The sequence below is a fragment of the Trichechus manatus genome, unplaced genomic scaffold, assembly GCF_000243295.1.
Source record: "Trichechus manatus latirostris isolate Lorelei unplaced genomic scaffold, TriManLat1.0 scaffold00029, whole genome shotgun sequence".
Taxonomy (NCBI): Eukaryota; Metazoa; Chordata; class Mammalia; order Sirenia; family Trichechidae; genus Trichechus; species Trichechus manatus.
The window spans coordinates 1,583,783-1,601,429 of NW_004443965.1; the positions used below are offsets into that span (position 1 = coordinate 1,583,783).

Consider the following 17,647-nt stretch of genomic DNA (forward strand, 5'->3'; position numbering starts at 1 on the left):
TTTTTTTTTTTTTTTTTTTTTAGTGTTAGGAGAACCCAGTGGGTAGAGGGGAGGTGAAGTGTTTGAGGACAGGCTGCTGATACACTGGTACCTCACTAGCATGCACTAGCATGGCATCCTTTGGAGCGTGCTACAGTCCACACCGGGTAAGAGAGACTGTAATATCCAAAACTCTTCTTTTTAAAATTCAGCTTCCTTTGGGCATAGCCTAAGGTGAAGTTGCCTGAGGAGACTGCAGTGTATATGGTTTACATAGTACTGTGAAACCCGTGAGAAATGAAACTTGACGGGACTGCCTGTTTTTCTGGCTCTTGCAAATTTTCCATCTTTCACAAGGTGCAGTCGTACCATTTTTCTATCGCACGTTTTAGTGGGAAATATCTGAGTTTTCCTTCTCTGACAGGTTTCTGCCTTACACAGGTTCCAGCTTTCACAGGTTTTACTGTATATATACTATAAAGGTTCCAGTGTGTTTTCAAGGCATTCTGAGAGATCTTTCTGGAAATTCTGGGCAGACAACATCTGTGCCAATTGTACTTTGTCTTGCTGAAAACCTTCAGCATCATCAGATTGTCGGCACCTGAGCAGGTCAGGGCAGGCAGGTAGAAAGGATCAGCCTCTGGGGAAGAAGAGCAGGGACTTGATGCTGTGTCCATTCCTCCCAAGCACCTCTGAGGCCTGCACCAGGGAACCCCAAAACCGGGAACCCCAAAACTTGGCCGGAGCAGCAGGTAACATTAATGATGTGATGCAGACAATTAATTAGGTCTGGCAGCCTCTTGTGATTTCCATTAAGTCATGATGCATTACACTAAGTAACTTTACCTCATTCTACTTTTGACTTTTCCTAATGAAAAGTGGCAGGCCTGGCCTATCCTGTGGAGGACTTGCAGAAAACTTCATCCCATCTGGCTGAAGGTCCACACCTCTTCCCTAGTCCCTCTGCAATCCATTTAGAGCATAAGCCAAGACAAAGGGAAGCATTTTCTCTGATCTTTTTAGGGGGATAAAGGCAAATATCAACTAAATAAGCTCATGAGAGGAATTTTGTGAAAGTACACGCAAACACATACCCACATATTTCCAGGGACGATCATGGGAGCCCAGAACATTTGGAACACAGTGGTCAGACTGACATTCAGACAATCTCAAACAAACAAATAAATAAAATAAATATATATATAGATTTGAATATATTCTAGAAAAATATGCTTATACACATATATGTGTTTATGTCTATATTCCAATATCATATAATAGTTTTATATATAGTTTGCTGTCTATACTTTTTGTGCTAATGAATAAATAAATCATACTAATTTGTTCTAGTAAAAGTGTTACTGTTTCTTTATTTTTACTATCTCTACAATTCGGACTTTACTGTCCTTCTCTCTCTGCCTGACTGGTTCCACAGTCTAGTGCCTCAGTTTCCACAAAATCTCTTTGTTCCCTTCTAGCCCGAGGTGATCACTTTCTGAGTTTCCAAAGCACTCACTAGCTGCTTATTCATTTGCATTGTGCTGTGTAGTTTTTTTACATCTGTTGGTGAACTGAACTGCCATGTATCTCCTATAATGCTAATGAGCTTCTCGCTGTTTGTATTGTCTTCCCAGATGATGGGTAATTCTTCAAGGACAGGAACTTCTCTCTCTCTGCCACAGTTCCTTGCACACAGTACCTGCTCAATAAGTATTTTTCTCTGACTTCATATAATTATTTGTGGGTAGTGCCTTGACTGATTTCTAGAAGGGGGACATCTTCCTAGCCTCCTGTGCATTCCCTTTTCAGACTATGTACTGTGCTTTTGCTCGAGTCATTCCCCAAGACACCTTCTCCCTACAGCCTTTCTTGAGCATTTCTCACCTTTTAATGTGCTCCTGGAGCCCTGGTGGTGCAGTGGTTAAGAGCTATGGCTACTAACCAAAAAAGGTCAGCAGTTCAAACCCACCAGCTTCTCCTTGGAAACCCTATGGGGCAGTTCTGCTCTGTCCTATAGGGTCTCTATGAGTCAGAATTAACTCAATGGCAGAGGGTTTAATTTTTGGTTTAATGTGCTTCCAAGCCCCAGTCCTGGTATCCAAGTCAATTTAGAATCAATTTTGTGAGCTAGCTTGCTGGATCAAAACTTAAGGGAAAAAAAATCTACTCAGATTACACTAAACACATTCCTTTCAGCCGCTGATTTTGGAATCCTAACAATAAAGCAAACAAGCACGGCCGGCAAGTTTGGTTTTCAGACTCTCCCTGCTTAGGTTCCTGGTCTCTGAGATCTGCTGGTGAGCCAGGGCTGGCCCAGACAAGCTCCGGACCTCTGATCCATGACAAGCTGTCTGACTCTGGGGGCCCGCTGAGCCCATCCTCACGGGGTTCAGGGGTGATCCAGCAGACTAGTCCACAGGAACAGATGGAAGCCTCCCAGCAGAGCGCCCAACACAGTGCATCCATGTGCACGCCCTTCCTTCCTTCTGGGATCTTTCTCAGACTGAACAGGCGGATGGGGAAGGAGAAATCAGAACAGGAACAAGTGCCAGGGATGCCCCAGTAAGGCCCCTTCCCCCACCTCATGAGGGCTCCACTCAAGGGAGGACAATCACTCTTAACCAATCTCCTGCTTTAAAGAGCAAGAGGCAAGACCGAAGGTAAGACTCTATCACAGTTTTTCTTGGCTCTCCAGCCTGTTGGCCAGCATGTGATAGGTTCTCAGTAAATGCTTGTACGTGAATGAACAGTCATAAGAACTTGAGAGTTCGAAGGACTTTAGAGGTCATTTAGCTCTCAGCTTAAGTGCAAAATTCCTTCCCCCTAAACCGAAAACAAAATCCACTGCCATGGGGTCGTTTCTGACTCTTAGTGACCCTACAGGACAGAGTAGAACTGCTCCAAAGGGTTTCCAAGGCTGTGATCTTTACAGAAGCAGACTCCCACACCTTTCTCCTGCAGAGCAGCTAGTGGGTTCAAACCCTAACCTTTCAGTTAGCAATCGAGCACTTGACCACTGCACCACCAGAGCTCCTTTTTCCCCTAAAAACAAAACAAAATTCATTGCCATCAAGTTAATTCTAACTAATAGCAACCCTATAGGACAGAGTAGAACTGCCCCATAGGGTTTCCAAGGAGCAGCTGGATTCGAACTGCCAACCTTTTGGTTAGCAGCCGTGTTCTTAATGTCTTAACATAAGAATCACCTGGGGTTCTTGTTAAACTGTAGGTTCTGATTAGTGTATCTGGGGTGGAAAAGCAAATTCTCAGCAGGAGTTTGAACTGGAACAAATTGGTTCAAAGCCCTGTTTCCAAGAAGGCATGGCCTGGTGCTGGCCCAGACCATTCAACTATTCCCTTTGACGGGCCTTGTCTGGTCTTAATCAGACCAAGGTATTGCTTCTCTCCACCTGCCCTGGGACTAGCACCAGATCACAAACTGCAAAGGATTCAAAGGGAAACAATAAATGGATACCCTCACACCCACATGCACAAACGGATGACCGTTGATGCCTGCATGCATTGCCACTCTCTGGACAGCTGCTTTTTGAGGGAATGGCCATCACCCTCCGCCCGCACCAGACTTAACTACTTGTGAATGCTGCAGAAAATAAGAGAGGAATGAACGGCTAAATATGTCCCTTCCTTGTTTTATGCGTAGGCCCAGAGCCTCAAGGATGACGACACAGCATCCTGGGCCACCGTCACTACTCCAAATTTGGCTCTTGGGGAACTCTACAGAAGATAAATCTCCTGAAATTTGGAGAATTTCATTAAACTAGACTGAATCTGCGTAGAATTTACAGTGGCTGCCTATGACCAAAGACCCCAGGGAAAATTCATGTTTTGGGACAACCCTAACTTATTTTAGAGTCCAGAACAGCTGCAGCTACCAGGGATGTGTGGATCTGAACAGAGCTGAGGCCAACCACCCACCCTGTACGGGTGCGAATACAGCCTACGCGGCAGAGATCACGTGATAATCGAAGACCCAAGCCTCAAATCTCATTCATCCATTCACCCATCCATTCATGCAAGCCTGCACCCATCTACCCATTCATCCACCCACCCATTCATCCACCCACCTGTCCACTCATCCAGTCACATCCAGCCAGCCAGCCAGCCATCCGTCCTTCCATCCATCCATCCATCCATCCACCACCCATCCATCCATCCATCCATCCATCCAGCCAGCCAGCCAGCCACCTACCCAACCACCTACCCACCCATCCACCCATCCATTGATTCATCTAACAAACGTTAGAGAATCAATCCCAGTGCCAGATAATGGGGCTGCCCTCAAGGAGCTCACAGTTTGGTGGGGGAGACAGATGATTATAAAAACAGATGATAATCCAAAGTGACAAGAGCAAAGAGAATAAAGAAGAGAGAAGACCCAAATCCATCTGGTGGAGGTCATTCTGGAAAAAATCTTTGAGGATTTCAGTATGCCAGGTGGACAAGGAGAAGACATTCCAGGCAGAGGGAACAGAATGAGCAGAGGTGGGGAGCCATGAGAGGCAGCTGAGCATCTAGGGAAGTGAAAGGCAAGAGAAGAGACAGCTGACGCAGGCAAGGGTTGGGTCATAACAGGATTTGTAGCCATAGCAAGAAGAAAATCACCGTGACTCTTGCGACTTGATTCCAGAGGTAGTGAAAAGTGTTGATGAAATTTTTAACACAGGAGTAATTTTACTAGATTATGGAACATTGACCACACCAGACCAATGTTACCAAAGCATGGCCTGTTGACTGTTACCAGTCCATGGTGAGGTAAGTTTAGAAATTGAGAGTAAGTCTTTACAACTTTTATAGCAATTTGATAGAGTAATTTTATGTCTGTTGATCTAATTTAAAAAATTTGACCTTGTATTTTATATATCTTTTGGGGGGCGCAAAGTAGCTTTATTATTTTGTGCAGTTTAGTTTTAATTTTTTATTTAAAAAATTTCAAACTTAAAGTTGAAAAACATAGTGTAGCGACGTCCTTATATCCTTCACCAAGATTCACCCATTGTTAACATTTGAGTCTCTTCCTCCTAACGACCCGACCCACCGACCCACCGTTAAAGCTATGGGATGGGTCTCCCTATGTCCCTCCCTCCCCAACTCCATCCCTGATCATCCCAGCACTGGTCTGCCCCTTCTTGGAATGTTTGTTGATTTTAGGTTACATTTTTTGCATTTAAAGTATTTTATTTAATTGTTTTATTTTTGTCATCTTTCTAAGGACAAGGTTTTAGTCCAGGAGGACCCCAGTACATACTTTCAGATCCACTGATCATCCTCTGGAGACTGATGTCCTTGTCCACAAAATAGATTTAACCAGTTGGGCTCCCAGGCTCTCATTCCAGACTCCTCCTAACAATGACTCCAGTGACAACCCCTCATCTATGGGCCTCACCAGACAGGCCCTGCACTTCCCCACCTCTGCCCCTTTGCTCTGGCCTTTCTTTTGACTTGGAATGCATGCCCTTCCCATTTCCCACCCCTCCCCCAGTCAAAACTTACTATTTTTTCCCTCTTAACTAATATTTATTGAGCTCCTACCATATGCCATGCACATGCAAAGGGTCTTACAAACATTAACATCAGTCTTTGCAACAATCCTGCAAAGTAGGCATTATTTTGTGAGTGGGGAAACAATGCTCGAGAGAGGTTAAGTCTCCTGCTCCTGGCCTCAGTGCCAGCACATTGGTAGAGCTGGGATTTGAACCCAGGTTTGCCTTTGGCCCTGGATTCAGGGTCCTTGTGAACCACAGCACTTCACATGTAGCCCTGCAGTGACCACCAATTGGAGGGAAACCACCTCACAGGCCTAGGAGTGCCTCAGACCACTCCACTCGGTTAAACCCCAAGCCTTGAAAATGCATTTACCACAGCAGTTTCTAGCTAGGCACAGGGTTGTCACCTTACAGCATGTGACTATACTAGAGTCCCAGAATATTATAAGCCTGTTCTCTTTCCCTGTCCTTGGGCTTCTGTTGAAGTGGTCAAGATGCCAGCGATGCCTCTGCCCAGTCCACTCTGATGCTAGGTGCCCAAGGTGCCTGCCAAGCCACGCTGGGGGTGCTGGGGCAGCCTGGCTTTCTTTAAGGTGATGGCATGGGCTTGCTTTCTCTTTCCTTCTCCCTTTCTTCTTTCCTTCTTCCCTTTCTACCCTCCTTTATGTAGAAGTGGGGGTTGCAGGGGGCAAGGAGGGAGGTAGTCTCCAGCCCTCACCCCACAGTTGTCTGCCACAGTTTCCTTCGCCTAGAACACTTTTATAGCTCCTGGTTTGAAAAAGCATTGTTTGCAGCATCAGGGATAAAATCAGGCAGAGATCCTGGGTCCCCAAGCCAAGGATCTTTCTTGATGGGATTCAGGAGCACAGCCTGACAGAGCCGAGGTGGTAAGATTATGTTTATTCCTACACTTGCCCTCTCCATTAAAAACCACCACCACCAACAACATTAAGCACTTTTGTCAAAGTGTCCAACAGCCGTATATCTCTCTGTCCCAGGCAGGTATGCTAGGAATCTGGGTCCTGGTTGAAGGGTTTTGTGTGGTTAAGGGACATCTGAAAGGTGGGAGCCTTGGAATCTGTCACTGCCTCAATTCTGAACTTCCTGGTCTTCCTGAATATCCTGGATGGAGATGCCATGTGTGCCTTTCTGCTGACTCAGAGTTATTTCTGGTCCAGCTGTGCATAGCGTCTATGTGTCTGAGCTCTGCTGGGTCAGGGGGTAGGCAGAGGGCCAAGGGGAGGAGCATGTGTCAGCTTTCCATCCAGAGAGAGTCACCCCAAAACAGAGGACGTCCCCAGGGCTGGACTAGCTCCACAGAATGCTCTGAACCAATCTCATAATGCCAATCTCCCAGGCCAGCAGAAAATGGCTGTCCCCTTGCAATTCAGAAAACAAAAGTTTCATGTTATCTCATGACTATTAGACACACAGTCAACCTTATCAGGAACCCTTGGGAATCTCTATTCTATTCAGCAAGTAGAAAGTCAGAGGCAGATGTTTATAGCCTCTCCCTGTGTAAGAGAGGCCATTCCTAGTCTTCCCTGTGATGAAGACATGGACCATTACCAGGCCAGTCTTTCAAAGACAAACTGTTTTCCAGAAAATAGAAAGCTAGGAGTCCTCTAGTTCTTTGAAATGGCGTAAAGGAGCGGGCTGCCTCCTTCCCTGACCAAGGAAAAGCTCTGCAGATTCTCGGTGCCTGTCCAGGCAGGGGTGGGTGTCACCTTCAAGGGTCACCTTTAGCACTTGGCTCCCTGCAGGGTTCCTGGCTCAGTGGGCAGGAACTCCCGGCATGTTCTATGCAAGATCCCACATGGTTTCCTCTGGGAAGACAAACGGATCCCTCTCTAGGCTATGGCAGACATGGAGACCCAGAGGCTCTGAGAAGTGGGCAAAATCTGACCCACTATCAGTCTCCCTCCTGCCCCTGAAAGTCCAGGACTTCCCATTCCTTATCTACCACCCCCCTAAATCCACTGTTTTCTGGAACATTTTCAGCCATCCCTTTAGGAAAACTGACCTGACCTATGACCCATGCTCCAAGGATGTGATTCGACCGTGTAGCCGGCAGACTGCATGCAGTGAATGCGCTTTTTATAGACAGCTTTGTTAAACTGTGCCTTAACATACAGAGGTGATTAACTCCAAAGGCAAGGACTTTGGGAAAGGCACCTATAAATGCTGAGGAGAAAGTCTAGTCCTTAAGCCGCTAAATAATGTCCAAATCCTCTTCTAAGAGTCTGCTTAGTCCAGAAGCCCTCTTGCCAAGTTCTGGTGGTGGCTGCTTGCTTCTCCATGAGAGACTAGACCAAGGACACTGGTTTAGAAAGGAGAGAAAGTGTGAGAGCTGCCGACAGGAGAAGTGGCACCTCCGGAAATAGCATGCCAGTTTAACTAGAGTAGGCCTGTCATGAGGGCACCAACTGCCACCTCACATGATGTCAGCTGACACTGCAGCGTTGAAGGGCCATGGCAAAGCGTGAACCAAGGTTTAAAGGAGAGCACTGAGCCGAGCAGAAGGTTTGAGTTGTTTTGGCAAATGACACTCCTCACAGCAAGCAGAGTAGTCAAAGGCAGAGATGTCATCCAGTCAAGAATGTAAAACTCAAGGGGCAGGAACAAGGCTCCTAATCCCTTCGGAGACAATCAACCAACCAAGCAGAGAGGAAACACATTTAGGCAGATTCTGCAGCTTTTTACCTCTGATGAGAGGAAAAAATAATTATTCTGTTTCTCAGTGAATAATGAATCTCTAGCATCTCTAGGATCTCAAGCAATAATATTAAAAAAACCTGCTGCCATTGATTTGATTCCAACTCACGGCAACCCCATGTATTACAGAGTAGAACTGCTCCATAGGGTTTTCTTGGCTGTAATCTTTATACAGAAGCAGATTGCCAGGCCTTTCTTCTGCAGTGCCACTGGGTGGGTTTGAACCACCAACCTCTAGATTAGTCGCAGAGAGCAAACCATTTGCACCACCCAAGAATCTGTAGCAGTAATATTAATCAGTTGAAATTGGGCCAAGCTTAGTCATTAGCTCCTTTTAAGGGCCTCAAAATTTAATTTTTTCATTTAGTTCATCCCAAGTCACTGATCTGCACCTCTCTGATGTTGCTGAGGGATAACATTCCCAGAAATGAATGGATTAGTCTTGTAAATTACAAGGGAGAGGAATTGTGAGGGGTAAAGTTGCCCCAAATTCAGTGGCATTTAGATTTCTTTCCATCAACAAAAATTCCTGATTCACTATCAAAAACAGGGGCCACAAGCAGGATGCTGATAGGGTTCCAGCACCTCCTGCTGGGCAGTCCACAGACCTGCGGCTATGTGCGGAAACCCTGGTGGCTAGTGGTTGAGCTCCGCTACTAAAAAAGTCGGCAGTTTGATCCACCAGGCACTCTTTGGAAACCCTATGGGGCAGTTCTACTCTGTCCTGTCGGGTTGTATATGAGTAGGAATTGACTCGACGGCAATGGGTATGTCCGTGAAAAGAGGGAAGCTTCAGCCAAGGCAGATCGCTACTCCCTTCTTTAGAGAACTGCCACTGCCTCCTCAAGCTGTGTGGCTGCCCATACTGAGCGTCCTTTACCCGGTCCCAGCCCAGCCCCCGGGCCCACTACTCACAAGGCCCCTCACGCTGACCCTCGGAAATGCCCCCGCTTTGGAGAGATAAAGCAGAGTTTCACGGTTTCACTGACCTTGAAGCCGGAGTCTCCTACGTCCTGCTGCACGCAGAGAGCCAAGGAGTGTAATGAGAGCTGGCAGGGGCCTGGCCCGGAAAAGCCTCTGGGGCTGGGCGGGGCTGGAGGGTCCATCTCCGCCAATCGTGTCTGGGACTTCATGGAATACTTGCTCCCTCAGCTGTGCTCTTGAAGGACAGCCAGCGACTCTTTTGCCACTGGGCTCTGGGCTTTTTGTTTCCCTCTCACTCAGGGCAGATTACCCAATAAGCAAGGTAAACACCGGCTTACTTGTGCTTACTTCCTAATCTGTAGTGAACAATTTTATGTTTTTCACCACATCAAAGATGTCCCTGTCAGGGACTGTGAATTTGAAAAGAGGCTTTGATTCTGTAGGAAGATGCTGAGGGGCAGGGGAGAGAGAAAGATGCCAGCCATACCTAGCAGCAGAATCTTTGATGTGGTGAAAAAACGTGAAATTGTTCACTGGCAAGCAAGGTAAGCACCGTGCTTACTTTGCCTGTTGGATAATCCACTCCTGCACCCCACTTGAAGAGAAAAGGCAGAGCCGGCCTTGGTCCCCAAGCCTAGTCCTGGACACAGCCTCTTCCAGGGCTCTGAGAAGGGTTCTGGGGCCCACAGCCTGGCTGAAAGGCCACCTGGCTCTGCGGGACCAGGCCTCTGGGTGGAAGGGCCAGTAGGGAAACTGCCATGCATGTTAGGGAATTTGTTCCTCCCTCCCTCAGGAGCACCATACCCCGGGCCTCGGACTCTGGAGAATAACCGCCCCCCCACCTCGCCCAGCCAAGGTCTTAGGGGAGGAAGGTGTCTAAAGCACCCTCTCTCCTGCTGCTAATCTGGCCCTAAGCCAGGGCCTGGGGGCCTCCACCCAACTTGTTGTCTGGGGCCTGGATTCTGGAACAGTAACAATCATGTTTCTCTTCAGGATGGGGCTATCTGAAGGAGATCAGATCACCTTTCTATTCCACACCATCTTACTATACAACCCAAAAAGCCCGGCAGGCTATATCGCTGCTTAAAAATAGCCCTTCTTGAGACATCCACTCCAAACCAGAAAGGTTAGCTGTAAATAGCAACAACCCACCAGGATTTTGGACGGCAGCTTTGCCATTTCAGAGGGAGCCTGCCTCGGCTTCTGATGATGGTCACGTACCAGCTTCTGCAGCTGCGTGAACACCACCAGCGAGAGGATGCCTTTACCTTCCTTCTCAGGGGCCCAGCCTGGGCTCAGGGAGATGATGGAGCAGGGGTGGTGCCCCAGGAGTAACCTTCCACCTAGCATGGTTCTCTAGAAGTGTTTCCCCATTTTAAAAAACATGACCCATAAAAAAAAAAACATATTTTGTCTGTGGGTGGGGTTCTGACTGGGAGAGCAAACAAGGGGTTTCTGGGTGCTGGAAATGTTCTTGATTTTTTTTAACCGTTTTTTTATTGTGATAAATACATATGTAACAAAGCATTTGCCATCTCAACAATCTTCACATATACAGTTCAGTGACATTTTATACAGGGGCATACACGTGTAAAAATTCCTCAAGTTATACCCTTAAGATTCACTCACTTTACTGGATATTGGTTACGCTCTTGTTGTTAGGAGCCATCGACTTTATTTTGACTCTTAGTGGCCCCATGTGACAGAGAAGAATTGCCCCATAGGAGTCTCTTTGGCTGTAATCTTTATGGAAGTAGATTGCCAGATCTTTCTCGTGTGGAGCCGCTGGGTGGGTTCAAACTGCTGACCTTTCATACAGAAAGCCGAGCAGTTAACTATTTAATATATATGCTATCACGACGACCCAGCTAACACTGAATCAAAATTTTTTTAAATAATACTTACCCTTTGTACATATGATTTATTCAGGTATTTTCTGTGCTTTTCTGTTTTATTTCATTAAAATAATTGTAGATTGCGACCAACCAACCAGATTTCATGATCCTCTAAAGCATCAGAGCACCCCACCCCCACTCCCACCCCCGCCCATTTGCAACTTCTGTTGTAATGGATCACAGTCCCTCAGGCCCCTGAGAGCCTCCCCGGTAGAACAAGCAGCAGGCCCTGGATCTAGGGGACTGAAGAGCTGCTGCTCAGTAGGCAAACTGGTCTCTGTAGGGTTTTCAGGGTTTTTGGGGGGTGGGTAGAGGGGGAGGCATTTAGGCATATTTCTTCCCACAATAGCTGTTTCACACACACAGGACAGGCACTTAAAGAACCTGAAATATATCGAACCAAAAAAACCCAAACCTGTTGCCATCAAGTCAATTCCGACTCATAGAAATTCTATAGGACAAAGCAGAACTGCCCCATAGGGTTTCCAAGGAGAGGCTGGTGGATTCAAACTGATCTTTGGTTAGCAGCTGTAGCTTTTTAACCACTGTACTACCAGGGCTCCACCTTAATAACCCAGCTTCCAGATATGCAAAACTATGAGGGTTTTGAAGGGTGTGGAAATGTAGAGGTCTAAAGAATAACAATTACAATGAGAACCCCACCCCCAATTCTGCATCAATGAACATTTATTCCTTCTCCACACACATACCTTAATCTCTTATATAAGCTAGTCAGTAAGGTCAGAAGTGGATGAATTGGGAGATGGTTGAAAAAGGGATGACTCTTTTCTTTTGTGGGGTCTGGTTATCTTCAAACTTATAAAAGTGAAGTAATGGGGGTGGCAACCTTTATAAGCAACTCACAGCAGAAATTCCAGACTTGAGAAAATCCTTCAAATGCTTTCACTGTCATATGCCATTTACATCTTTCTCCATCTCTGAAGGCTAAGCCAACTCCCTTCAAAGCTTGGGGTATCTATCCATGCCTTGTGGCCAGTGTGGCCATGCGGCTGGCTCTTCCCATAGGGACAGGAACAGAAGTGATGTGTGTAACTGCCGTATCACTGGGTTTGAAGGAAATCTCCAGTCCTGAGCTTTTTCTCTTTTCTGTTCCAGCCAGCTGGAACCTGGCTGTAGAGGTGACTCAGACTTGATCTTGCAGATGAGGACCTTGCAGGTGAGGCCTTATGCAATGGTCATGAAATAGGATGAGTCTCCACTAGCCCAGATTGCTCATTTCAGGGGAGAAAGAAATAAATGCCTACTTTATTGAAGCCACCATATTGTCAAGTGTGTTTGGGCATGCTGGAGCCAGCTCATTAATAGGCTGAGCCAATTGTCGAATTTTCAGAAATTTTTCAAGCCAGCAGTTAAACACAGCCATTATTAAAAGTTAAATTATATAAAGTTACAATTAAATAAATTATATTAAAAACAAAGATAATAAATCCTCAAAACTTTTCAATTTCTAATTATTTTACTACAACATACGCTGTTGAAGTTATTTACATCTATTGTATCTATGGTGGAAATACCATATAAGGCTTGCTACTGAGCATCTCTTCCCAACTCAGTGACATCATGTGGTAGCTTGAAATCAGCCACAGTGGGAGTGTTTAAACACAAAAATCTGAAAATGCTACAAATCAGGACACTCTTTTTATGGACAGTCAGTTTGTAAACATCTACCAACAAAGAATAAGGTGTAATTGTGAGGATACAATGCAAATAGCAAAGATGGGAAACACAGCCTCACAGCCAGTCTTCCTGGGAAGTGCAGAACAGCTTCAGAAGCTTCACAGAGAGTGGAATATATTTCAACAGAAGGAATGTTGTTCAGAATCCAAAGCTGTTTTATCATCTGGCAATCATCTCAACCCTTCTCAGAAAATGTTGGTCAATTCAACATTATTGCAATAATTCTCAAACTTGGCTACAAATTCTAATAATCTGGGGAGCTTAAAAAAATACCTAAGCCTGGGTCCTGCTCCCCAGAAATTCTGATTTAACTGGTCTGGGGTATGGCCTGGGATCTAGCCCCCCCAGGTGACTTAATGTGCAGCCAGGGTTGAGAACCATGGCTTTATTGTTATCAGCTGCTCTTTCATCTCTACTCCTCCGTGTCTTATGGCTTCTTCCTCAACTACCAGGTGCTCAATTCTCTTTCCATGGCTCATGGTCCACTTAGCCACCAGCATCCTGTTGGGCAGAGCACTGTGTACTATTCACAGGCTGCTGGCCAGCCTGTAAACTGTCTTTGAGTCAGGTGACTACCCCTGACCAATCGGCTGTGACTACACAAGCAGATTCCCATGCTGTGTATGTAGTGGACACTCTGAAGCTTTGTCAGCATGAAGACCAGACCAATAGTGAGGGCAACTGGCACTAAGTATCAGTGACAAGGAAACCCTAAAACCAAATATTCCCCATATGTCAGCTCTTCCATTATCCATGCAAGCTAAATGTTTCCGCCACATATCAATGTGTATGTAGAGCTTGACTCCTCTGCTAATTTCCACAGGAAATTCAGTTATCCTGAGCGTTTTGTGTGTGTTTGCTGTTGTATTTTTGTAGTTTAGGAAGTGTGGTAGGTCACACATGGCGCCCCAGAAAATTCCACTACGGGGCTCACCCTCTTCTTTCCTCATCCCTCTCTCTCTCTCTCTCTCTTCTCCTTGCAGCTCTCTCACAAACTCCCAGTTCTTCCTCTAGTATGAGTTCCTTCATCTCAGGCCCTGAGAGATCATTTTCTACCCTCTAAGCAGACAAATCAAAGCATCGCCTGAATAGGCAGATCTCTCCCTATAGCCTCTGAGAGGATAAAATCTCCCTTTCAACTCACCAGGTAACTCCTCATTAGGCGGGAAGCTTCAAATACTGTTCGCAGGTCAGTGGGCTCCTCTCCTATCTACAGCAGTTTCCTCCGGAGTCTCCCCTTCCCAGGAAGAAAGAGTTGCCATCGAGTTGATTCTAACTCAGGGTGACCCCATGTGTGTCAGAGGAGAACTGTGCTCCATTCAGTTTTCAGTGGCTGATTTTTTGGAAGTAGATCACCAGCCTTAATATAGTTTCTGAGGTCCCCCAAATTGCCTAATATTTTAGTGCCTACAACATGGACTTCTAAATTGTTCTTTTGTTGTTTTTTATTTCCTCCTAAATTTTGGAGGTTAAAGGATATCTGAACACCAAGGGAGCTCATTGCAATGAAGACGACAAAGTAGAAACATGCAAGAGTTAAATGAAGAAACTTATGAGGATTTTGACAAGTCAAGAAAGACTAAGTTTAATTTGCATAAAGGCATAATCCATACCTCACCCAATGTGTTAGGTCACAGCACAAACCCCCACTCTGTCAGAATCACAAATGTCGGTGGGTTGGCAAAGTAACTGGAAAACAAACAATAAGCTTCTCAAAGTAACACATGGGTTTGTCCATCACAAAAACAAAAAAAGAAACCAAACTCATTGCAGTCGAGTTGATTCCGACTCACAGTGACCCTACAGGACAGAGTAGAGTCCATCACACACACACACACACACACACACACACACACACAAATAAGAAAAAAATACATTTAAATCCTTTGCAAAAGAGAGCTGAGGATGGTAATCACGTTACCTCACATTTGAACAGCACTTTAGTTTATAGTCTAATTCATTTGGTCCTCACGACAGCCCTGTGAGGTAGACAGCACAGGAATTACTGTTAACCCTATTTTGCAGATGAGGAAACTGAGGCTCAGAGAGGCTTAAGCACTGGCCTAAGGTTTCCCAGCTAGTAGATGTAGATCCAGGCTTTGGGTTCAGGGCTAGGGATCCCAGTTCAGTGCTCTTTCACAACTGCCTTTCTAATACAAAATGAAATGGGTTGTTAAAAGACAGTGGCTCAACATCACTAGGTAGAACTGTTATTTTCCGTGAGCAGATCAGAACAAATACAATCAACCCTGATGTTAATGCCATGCTGGTGGTAGCTGGGATGAGTAATTTTCTGACTCATTCAAGTATTTATACCTACAACAAAATGATTGTTTTCTACTTTACCTCTGCCCTGCCCCAATTTTAAGTCACTAGCAGCCACTGAGAAATGACACTGATTACATTTCATGGACTCAAGTCTTATTACCAGGAATCATGTGGTGGCATCTTAATCGAGTCATTCTTCAAACTTTCACTGTTTTCTTACTGATACAAAAATGAATGTTATGTTTTTTCCTTCTTGCTGTGGACATTAGCCTGGCTCTACTCTTTAGCCATAAATGATGTTATCTTTTTCCCCTTTCAATTCTAGTAAAAATGCTTAACTTTGCAGGTTGGATCAACATTTTCAGACATTAAAATGAAGGGATAGATTTTCTCCCCCCAGGGGGAATAAAATCAAATTTTGAAAAGAAAAGCTAAATAAAATTTTTTTTGTTTTCAAATAAACTGAAGTTAATTTTATGGGGAGTAACTCCTCTATTGCATTACTATTTTTAGTTAAGAATTTAAAAGCCACCCAATCATTGCTGGTCCAATGTTTTGTCTCATGTAATACTGTGAGAGAGAGGTGCTGGTCTATCATGCACACTTAAAGCAGTACTTTAAGGTGTACTAAAATTTAACAAACAGTAATGGGGACTTTGTGTGATAGCCACTTGAAAATATTACAACAGCAGTTTAAAAATCCCTGTTTCGATTCCTTTGGAGAAACACTAAGGAAAAGTGACAACTTTCTACTTCATGCCTGATTTTGTCAAATAATATACTGGCTTAAAGTAAGAGCTGTGTCCCGTAGCGAAACCAGATTTCTTAGTTAATATTCAAAGGCATCCCGTAAAAGCCCCAAGATAATTTAATTGACGGTAAAAAATGTTGAGTATTCATCTGAAAGCATGAAATTGGATTTTTACTTCTGATTTTCTAGGTTAATTTTGCAACGTAAGTGTTCGCTACTTGGTTGTTGACGGTTGACCTTCCATCTACTTTTAGAAATAAGATCTCATATAATGGAATCCAGGCAGATGCAGCCAGGAGTACACATTCCAACAATAGAGACAAACTCAAAGACCAGACTGTGGAAAGTACATACAGAACCTACCTCCTTCCCTCTGAAGGATTTTGGGGACTCCAAGACAAAGAAGGCATTGACTTTTCTGTGTGTTGTTTTGCATGAAACTAGAATGTGTGTGGTCCTTTCCTTGATTTGTCCTGGTTTTAGTTTACTTGCAAGATTATGTTTTTTAACTAATCTTTACTCTCCTTTTCTTCTGCAAAATCTTGATGTGTTTGGTGCAAACCTATGTATATTATTTTAAACCCTGCATTCTGAACACTGTGAAATAAATTGCAAGTTACGCATTGTTAGCATCCAAAGAACCCATGCTTCTTATCATGCATAAAGATGCGTCAACCTCTTATTTGATATTAAAAGGAACAAACAAGCAACTTTTTTTAAAAAAAGAAAAATAAAGCATCCATACATAACCCTCCTCGGGCTTAGTGCTACACTGTTGGCTGATACGAGCTATTGAAAATATTTTTTGGAACGGTCTTCAAATACTATATTTTCTTAGTTGATATTTCACTATATAGTTATGTACAGAGATGGCCCTTATCGTGCAGAAAATGTACATTCTCCATCTCTATGGTACATTATCAATGCCACCACTTCCACGGGTCTTAAGAGCCCACAAGTGGAATTTATTGGTCAGCCATTAGCTCTAACATCATAATTAAAGTGCAAAGAAAGAAGGAAAAAAGCCAGACAGATCAATTTCTCATTGTTGGCATCGATAAGCTTCATGCCTCTAAGAAAGTGTCGGGTGCGATAGGCTCAGGTAACAGTCACTTTATATTTTGTTCTTGTCCTTCTTTTAAAGCAATGTTCTCCCTGAGAAGAAGAGAGGGAGGTAAACGAGATAGCACTGTTTCTTCAACAAGTGACAATCTTGGGAAAAGCAAGGTCACTTCCCCAGCTAGAGTAGCAGGGCTAACTCTGCATTTGGTTTTCTGATACAAGAGCTGTTGGGTGGCTGGGGCCATCTCCTATGCACTTATAATATTTTCACTTGCAAATATCTCAAAATCATTTTTTTTTTTTTAAGGATGGCTAGGGGAGAACTGTCTACTAACAGCTCATGGGAGTGTGGGTTTTAAAAAGGAAAATCCTACTGAACAACTTTTCGTTAAAAAAAAAACAACTAACATTCATAGCGAGCCTAAAAAAGTTTTGTGTAAATCAGAATAGATAACCACATCACAATGAGAGGGGTTAAAAAAAAAAAGAAGAAGCAAAGCAAGGTGCAGAGACGATTTTTAAGTATATATTTTCACTTAACATTGAGACCCATTGTTCCCCAAAGCACTTGTGGCTTTTTATCTTGTTCTTCAGTTTTGGTGGTGAGGGAGTGTGCACCTTAATGAGCCATCTTTTGCATACTCGGCGCAGGTCTCTCCAGGGAGCTGGCTTCTTGGGCGCCACCAGCCTCAGGAGAATGCCTCCCTCCCCTCCAGACACCCACTGGCTGGAATCCTCTGTGGCACAGTCTACTGATTCTTAATTAAGGAAATGTTATGTACAAATCCACATGCCTTTCATCATTTTTTCCCTGTCCAGTTGCCTAAAGATTGAAAAGGCCATTTCAGAAC

At 44.5% G+C, this 17,647-nt stretch overlaps 1 protein-coding gene across 2 annotated transcripts in view; it reads right to left on the reverse strand.

Moving 5' to 3' along the window:
* CKMT2 (creatine kinase, mitochondrial 2) overlaps nucleotides 1-9,234 on the reverse strand; it is a 27,433-nt gene extending 18,199 nt beyond the window's left edge. The window contains exon 1 of one of the 2 annotated variants that reach the window (XM_012554996.2): nucleotides 9,184-9,234. The gene's annotated coding sequence lies outside the window, so the exon portion shown is untranslated. The remainder of the gene's footprint in view (nucleotides 1-9,183) is intronic. The other variant, XM_004374456.2, reaches the window with a different exon arrangement.
* Nucleotides 9,235-17,647: the final 8,413 nt, after the last annotated feature.